This window comes from Anopheles coluzzii, chromosome 3 (genome assembly GCF_943734685.1).
Source record: "Anopheles coluzzii chromosome 3, AcolN3, whole genome shotgun sequence".
Lineage (NCBI taxonomy): Eukaryota > Metazoa > Arthropoda > Insecta > Diptera > Culicidae > Anopheles > Anopheles coluzzii.
In genome coordinates, this window is record NC_064671.1 from 72,658,262 (window position 1) to 72,667,375 (window position 9,114).

A 9,114-nucleotide genomic window follows, 5' to 3' on the forward strand; every position below is an offset into this window, starting at 1 on the left:
CTTACTGACCTATGAAAAAGAAGATTATTCATATCTCACATTAAATGCTCATTCGAATGTATACCTTACGGTAGCTAATAAGTCTTTTTCTCCGCAAAAACTGGCTTATTCACACTAGGGAATAAAAACTATTTTGCCGTAAAGCATTCCATCCGCCACAAATAGCTCCATCAATCCGTCGCCCGTACGCATTACAAACGGCCTACCTTCGGCAGGCTTAAGCTGTCACCATACGCCTGAACACACGTTCAAAAAAACCAGTAGCCGTGTATATCAATAAACTTCGCCAACGACTTTACAACGTTTCAATTTACACTGCCGATAATCCGGACGATTGCTTCGAATCAACCATCAACCGGCCAGCATAAAGCGTCTCCGCGTCCTTCGTGCACAAACCGTTTCAAGGTTCTGCTGAGCTCGCTTGGGAGGGGGAGGGGGGGAATTATTCCGCTCCATAGGAATGAAGCCACGGGTTGTTTTTTGCTCGAAAACATCTCCGCCTAGAGATCAAACCGTACCGGCCCGGTAAATGTTATTTCGCTTCCTCGGCCAGCGGCTCACAGAGCCATCCAAGATTTGAAACCATTCATGTGTTGGGTCGTGTCGCGAACAAACCTTCTTCTTCTTTTTTTTCTCATTCGCATCCCATCGTCTTCGCTCAATTCCCTCCACCGATGTGACGCGTTTGTGACGGCTTATGAATGAATTTGTAAAGCAAATTATAGAATCAATAAAAATATTACCTCAATATGATCTTCAATACTGGTAGCACTGTTGACTGTCCTCCGGCATCGACGATTGATCGTCAAGTTTTTGCTCCCTCTCCCTCTCTACTCTTCCTCTTTCGCTACTGCCCTTACTCGATGGACGATTGCGTCGAGGAGGCAGGAATCACCCCGCTCAAAAGACAATCGCCACAAACAAACGCTTTTAGAGCTCGAGGTATCGGACTGGAAAGATGATTTTACAATCCTTCCAATCGGCCGCTCCCGCCGTTACGCTACCGTCCCGGCCCAGGTGGGTGCCCAGGTCGGATTCCATTGAACCCTGAACGGTTGGGTTCATTTAGCAGAACTTGTAAAAACGTTGAACAGTGGTTGACGGATGTGTTTCCACACCACAAAATTTAAATGCAATATTGTGCTGGTAATTTCACAATTATCTAAAATAACCCTATTTAGATGTTTGAATCTTCAATCATACTGATGCGGTTTTCTTTAAGTTTAAAATGGAAATTGGAAAATCACTATTTTTAACCTATTATCACTAGAGTTTTAAAATCATAATTCTTTTTCTAAGCTATTAATTCTAAAAAGACTATTTATAATTCGTAAAGAGAATTTGAATATGAACCAATATTTTAAACAGCAATGATCCTTCTAAACCAAATCATAAAAACTTTGTACAAAATAAGAACAGTTTCCATACAGCTTTACTCCGAACAAGATGCGCAATCAACTAAAATGTGTGTATGTTTGGCACTAAAACTGACGTCGTTGGACCTGTTTGGCATTAAACTATCAAAAGCATAGTGTTGTTGGCACATGTATTGTTGATATGGTTAAATTCGTCGGTTTTATTGGGATTTATTTCCCAAATTTTACTTTTACGGTAATAGTTTAATGAGTATAACTACAGTATTTACTATTAGTTGTTGAAACCGATTCAGATATAAGTTACTAATATTACTACTCATATTCCTATTGATTGTTGCCTTTATTCCGTACCGTACTGTACGTCGATCTACGAGCTAAGACGACAGACGGACATCTCAGCAGGGCATCAATTTCACACGCGTCTAAAAACCGAATCCGACCAACCAACCAAAAAAAAAACAACAACAAGCTGTCGACAACGCTGAAACGCTACCATGCTTACCGGTTGCCGGTTTTTTCACCCGTTGCACCACCATTGTACCATTGTCCCAGACCCCCCGGGCCAGCCTAGCCCGCCTGCACTTTGAACATCTTAATCCATTTCACATCTCAAATATTTGCCTCTGCGTCTGCGGCGGCTACCGGCACCGGACCCCGAGCCCCTGCGGGTGTTCTGTGATCTTTTGCGGCCAGGCGAAAGCGCGAGGCGAGGTCCGTCCGGTGCCCTTCGGTCGATAAATAAATCCATCAAGAACTATTAACTAAAAAGCTCATAAAAAGGTGTTAATTTTTTAATGAATTCTATTCACTATCGGATGTCGCTGCCTACCTACCTCTGCCGGTGGGGTGCACGGGATTCCACGGGGTGGTGGAAGGAAATGCAAACTCTTCGGCCGGTTTGGTTGATGGAATGATGGAAAGTTTAACAGCAATGTACTCAGGCCCATACACGCACGGATGACTCCGGGGGAGCGGATCTTCAAAGCGTCGAAGATAAATTGCCCGCAAAACGCTCAACAATCGGTACCGCCACCGGATCCATTTGCTTTCCGCCCGCAAACTAGGCGAGAGTGTGCAAATGAGTTTTTAGTTCCGGTGGGCCTAATTACTCTATCCAACTATGAAGCAGGCCGAAAGGCCCGGCCGGCGATGGTGTTAGTTTTTCGGCAAACATTTGCATATCTTTCCAACCATTTCCTCCATTTTGGCCAGGTGCCATTAAACCGTACGCTGAAAAATTGGCTTCCCCTGCGCAGACCTTCACCACTGCTGCTGTTTGATTTACGGTACGCACTTAATTATTCCATCAGTCCACAAGTGTTACAGCACATTTTGACGACGTGTCTCCTGCGAGCAGAACGCCCAAGAAAAGTGTCTGTCTGTGTGTATGGAAACGCTTACACCCGGAATAACACTCTCGGTGCGACTAATTTATTTCATTTCCACTCGATTTAGACGCTCCCTGGCGTGGCCCGGCGCTCTACTCAACCGAAAGGATTAGTATACTGTACGGTTCGTTTTACGATTCAGCACCAACACGGTATGGTAACGATCAAATCTAATTTCCCATCTCCATCCCAACCCCACGTCTCGGTTACCAGATGAAACCCGCCACCAACCGAAAAAGGGTGTCAACATGCCGGCACCGATCTCTCCTTTCAGTGGGGTATATAGACACTCCTTCCCCCCAATGCGGCTGACACACGATATCGCTTCAAAGGACCTCTTAACGGCACTCTCTGGCACACTAACACCCTGCTGGTGTGTGTGATAGTGGGAGGAGGCACATTTATTTACATTAGCCAGCTTTTCCACCCGGCTGCTGCCACGCTGCGACCGCCCAGCGTGCCCTGGGCATGATCAATTCTTCTCGATCCTCTCTCTCTCTCCATCACGGTGCGGCCGCGGAAGACGTCCAATAAAATCTCCTCGTCCATTACAAAGCGCTCCGGTTTCCTCCGGTCTTCGGGAAAATTGTTTACAAGCCTGTCAAAAATTTTAGAAAAGCCACAAAGAAAAAGAGAGAGGATGAGACCGGCGCGGAGCGGACACGAGATAACGAAAGCCAGGAAATGGATCATTGTTGTTTCGCTAAAAAGAATAATAAATACCGTTCGATCGATGCGAGGAACAACACAAGTTCCGGTTTCCGGACTCGGGCAGTTTGCTGTGGCTTTTTGTAGTTTGCACCGCTGTTAAAAGGTTTCCGGAACCCGCTCGTACACTGAGTTCTGGCATCTTTATTACGACCTAATGTATTGTGTGGCGATCGTAAAACTTTAATGGTAGGTTTTTTTCGCCGAACGGATTCACATGCAGTGAAGACGCGATTGCAGTTCTTCGCTGTGTGTCGGTGCGGCGCGTAATGCGGAACCGAATTCAAAGCAGCGCAGTTTAGAAAGCGTCGTACAACAATACCGCGTAATGGTGTAAAAATTCCTCACACTATCAGACGAAACTAATAAACTAAGCTGTAAATCAATCACACGCCACAATGATGGTGCTGCTGCTGCCGCTTCTTTCAGCCTTCAGACATGGCTCGCAGGAGCTTCCAGGAGCCCAAAAATCTATTACAAATATCTTCGTTCCAATTACGCCGACCCGATTGCCGATAATTGTGCATAATGGAGCAAATGAAGTGATTTATAAGTGATTTTTTCGCGCCACAATCTAGCTGTTTCTTCGGCAATTCACCGTACCGAGCAGGGACAGGACAAGGTCTAGCCAGTTTTGTAGTAAATAAATTCTTGCCACTTTTCTTCGGCAAGCACGAGGGACGGACTTAGCCGGCCGCTAAACGGTAAGGGTAAGGGTAATAGCTCGCACGGCACCGGGTTGGCTGTTTGGTTGCGTTTTGCCTATCACAGTCTCGCGCTACAAAACGCAGACCCGATTGTAACCCGGAAAAGGGAGCGCTACGCGGTGCAGCTGCAGGGTGAACACCGGGCGGCAATAAATAACCGTGCACGCTAAAATATTCATTGGCCTCTAATTTAAGAATAATTTATTGATTATTCAAAATGATTCTTATTGATTCTTTGGTGCGTCTGCGAAACGAATTATCTCCCAGTCGACTTTACGCCGGTGGATGCTGAGCCTGTTAAAGCCCATGTACGGTAGCTTGTAATGCGCCCTGCGTTGGAACATCCTTGTTGTGATAATAAACCAACAACTATCAGCGAAGGGGGAAAAAGTGCCACGTTTCAAGTGTTCGCATTGAATCTTCCAGGGGGTAATAAAAATGCAATTGAAGGTACTGTGTAACTGTAGTAAGTACTGGTAGCTGGTAGCTCGTTAGCTGGTGAAATAAACGATGCTTATAATGGCAGTATTAGTGATACCAATTGTGGGTATTAAATTATTATAAATATCTTTGAAAACTTTTGCTACAAACTGCTAGAAACAATAATTCAATGACTTAATTATGCATGTGTCTTAGATATTCAATAATATTATAGCAAGCATTATTTACTCTCATCTTTTCAGTAATGATATATAAACATTTGCAAGATAATTGGCATTAATCAAGTGAATTTCTGCCAACATATAGCAGACCACGTAGAATAAACTATAATACAGCATTTTTTTCCGTTGCAAGAGTAATAGTGGTTAAGCAGTCGAAAGATTTGAACGCATGACTTGTGTGTATTACACTGACTGCTTGGCACCATGCCATAAATCCTTTGAACAGAATGAGCGTTAAATCGAGGGTATTAATTGCTCGAAAACTGGAGACATAATTCATAAATGTATTGATTATACCAAACATACCTTAGGTTAAAGTACATTTAATTTAAAAAATAGTAAATTATATTCTGAATAAGAAAATAGTCCAATAATATTCAGTAGTGATGAATTGTGCTAATTTTAACAAAAAAACATGGTAATCTCCCAAACAAATACAGAAACCAAACAAACATACCTATTAACTAGGAATATTGTGTAATTATAGTATTTACTTTTCAGTACATTATGCCATAAAAGTTACCTTAACAACTCCATAGATTCATAGATTTCTTTATTCCAAGTTTCGCTGTATATTATTTACTGATGCATTTCAAATAATCATAGAGGAATATTCATGTATCCCTGCAATCGATATTCAGGAATGGATCCTACATTCTTTCTGCATTTCTATCCAAATAAAGATCATCCCAACTCGGCAGGGAAACTAAACTGTAAATCAACATTCCAGCGAGTGAGCCACGTATATTAAAAAGAGCGTCCTTCTACCTCCCGATACTATCCAATGCTACCCATCGCAGCATAAATCATGTAATCTTGTTTTCGATGTCAATTCGCCACGCAGTTCAACGCGGCACAACGAGACGGACGTGGACAGGTAAGAAGCAGCTCAAAACACACCAGAACAAAAAACCAGCCAGCACGACATCAACTGACATGACACATTTCATCCGTCCCGTCGCGAAACGTGGTACAGTTTGTCAGCCCATCCCATCTGCTCCACCGGCAATGTCATCGGCACCGCCAGCGTCCAGCGAGCGCATCGCCACAAGACAATGGGTAGTAATTTGGCTAAAAGCATTTCATTAACCCTCATCCAAAGGACCAAACCCGCCCGAAGGTCGAGGTGAAGCTGGAGCAGCATTTCACTCGAACCGGGTTGGAAAAGAAATCACGGGCCCACCACGCCTATGGTATCCCTGTACGCAGAGGCGGAGACATGGGGGCATCGTTTTTTCACAAGGGCGTTTTCGATCGTAATTGCCCGATTAATCACCTTTACACCTTCAATAAGTCGTGAGATTTAATAAGTCAACTTGCTGGGGCTATTGTTTTAAAAGACGGCGAAATGCAACCGACCGACCAACTTCGATAACCCAGAGGGTGAGGGCCTTAGATAGCGGCCAACAGTCGGTAGGCTAAGGTGCAAGAAATTATCTTTGAATATTATTATTGTTTCAATGGTGATCGGGAGGCTGCTGAGAGCAATGGATAGTGGTTAGATGTAGCATTGGAGTGGACAGAGTCAAAGTGGTCTTAAATATAATCATTTTCAATCTAACAGCGAGGGTCTGATGCAATATTAGACCAATATCTGGATGATATGATGATTGATGTACTAAAATGTCAAAATTTTACATATCAGTTGCCAATAGTAGCTCAGATTGCATTTATTCACATTTTTATGTAAAGGCAGTTTAAGATTAAATTCAGAAATGGAAAATTTAAATGAAAGGTAAAGCTCAATAAAACCAAGAACTCAAGGAATCCACAATTTCTAAGGCATGTAAACACAGTTTGTTACAAAAAAGTATGTCTATATCAAACCATAACATTGACCCACTATCCTGCACGAGATCTAAAGCTGGGGAATTCAACGCCTGTCTTCATGGCAAGTCTCCACACTCACAGCATCATCCCAAACGTGAACCCCTTTTAAGGATAACCGCGATTCCGACGATTCCGACAACTACCGCTTACAACGCAGAAACATCCGCGTCCGTCCACAGCATGCGCTCCGGGAACGCGTAAATTCCCCCGCCTGAGTGCATCCACCACCACCACCGCAGGTATTCAAAAACAATAAAAGCAAAGAAATTTTAATATTCAATTTATTCATTGCTTTTATTGTGCCAAATCGCAAACACCTCCCCGGCGCGGGCTGATGCACGCGCGAACAGAGTGGCACGAATACAGTACACTACGGGAGCGCTACCCGTGACGTTCTCCGTACAGTTTTGGGAGAGCGTTTTGCGGAGCTCGGCAAAACGCGCGAAGGAGTGATGCTGGAAATGGTTCGCTTTATTCTGCTTTCCGCCGCGATTACGACTTACAATTGGCAACGGATTTGAAAGGGTGCGAACTTACTTCACCTCAGTTCGCGCTACTGTATCTCGAACTGATGCCCTTTTATTGAACGATTTTGGTAAGGATCTTGGTGTGGGAGTTGGCAAAGTGATTTTGAAAAGAGTGTTGCAGAGCATATTGCTATAAGTCGATCGTTTTGGAGCAGATTTTGGAGAATTTAAAATTTTGTTTAAGATGGGTTTATGTTCCTGGATTTTTTGTTGACTTTATACATTGATTTCGAATACATTGATCAATTTAACATTCTGATTTAATAGTTTTTTTTTAATTATCTTATTAACGCGTCAGCAACCTCAAAAACACATTCCAGAACTGTCCAACATTAGTTAGATATAGTTTAATACCTTTCGACCCAAACAAAATTTCAACCTTAAGCCTTCTCAAACTCAAACTTCTCCAACTCTAGCGACTAACTTTTTCTACCTAAACCTCCATCCTCAGCAACTTCAGGATGGTGAAGTCATGCGAGCACGAAACCCAGCATGCGACACACTGTCTGCCGACAGTAGAAACTCCAGCGGCGGAAATATTCCTTTTCCTGTCCCACACCTCCAACGAACACTTTCCAAACATTTCCTCCTATTCCAGCACACACACACCACCCATGGCGGCACACAGAGAGACACACCGAGCGTACCACGGTTGTGGTACATATGTTTTCCAACACTTTACGTGTCTTGCGGCAAGCCAGGAAGGAAACGGGTAGCTTCTTTTACGCTATCGACAAAAAAAGGCCCCACTTTCCCGGCTCCGGTTGTCCGCAGTCCGCAGATACTCGGAACCGTTTAAAAAGTTTCCCCCAGACCGTTTGCGACCGCTAGCAAATGGTGCACGGTGCGGACGTCGGAGATCGCGGCGACAGGCGGTGGCAGAAGTATTTTGCCAATGCAATATTTATACACGTTTATATATTGTCGAATGAATGAATCCATTCAATGCAAATGATATTGTTACTGCATCCGATGACCCGACCATCGCAGCTCACATGGCTGTTGCCATGGGTGACTGTTTTGTTGGCGGAAAAGCCCGGGAGCTCTACACAGCGGTGGAGCGGCGGACTGTTTCTCCATCGCTTTGCATCTTTGGCTTTGGCAGATGGGGCGCAGCTTCCTGTGCGCTCGAAACGCGCCGCACACTGACGTTGAATGTCGTGAACGGCAATTTACGGCAAACAGTCGGTCAGTCAAACGTGCAAACGGGAGGAGGAGAAGGAGAGGGTGGAGGTTAATCACAACGGCAAACAACATACATCTTGCGACGGTACGCAGTACGACAACACGAGCGCAACTGTGCGCAGCGCAGTTCATGACTTGCGGATGCGCTTTAGAGGAAGCGTGAATTCGCGCAAAGTGTTTAGCCGTTTGTTACGCAAATGCTGTAAAAATAAGCCAGCACGAACACGCAAACAAACAAACAAATCAGGTGTGTGTGTGTGTTATTCAACCCTCCGATTTTTCGCAGCTTTTAAATACTTTCAAATATATTGCTTAATTTCGTTGGCTGCATTCTCTGTTGGGTTTTTTTCTATTTTCAAAAGAATGTTTTTTCACACTTTTCCCACCCCGGATACACGCTTGACGGAGTTGAGACAAGCGCTTAATTAATTTCCACCTTCCTTGCTACAGGACATCGTATTCCTGGTTTTTTTTCTCCATTCCTCTGCAAGACAGCGTGGCAATATAAAAAAAATAGCCCCGGACCTCCCCTCCAACGAAAAAGAAACCGATATCCGGCCGAGGGGTAAAGGACACACGAAGCAACAACCGAAATAAATAAAAAAAATCAGCGCCACTCGACCAAACATACCCAAATTCTTGCCTCCTTCACCCGAACGCACCATTCGGAATGCCGCGCTTATTAAATGTACTTTTTTCACACCCATTTTCACTCCCCCGTTTCCTGCGTC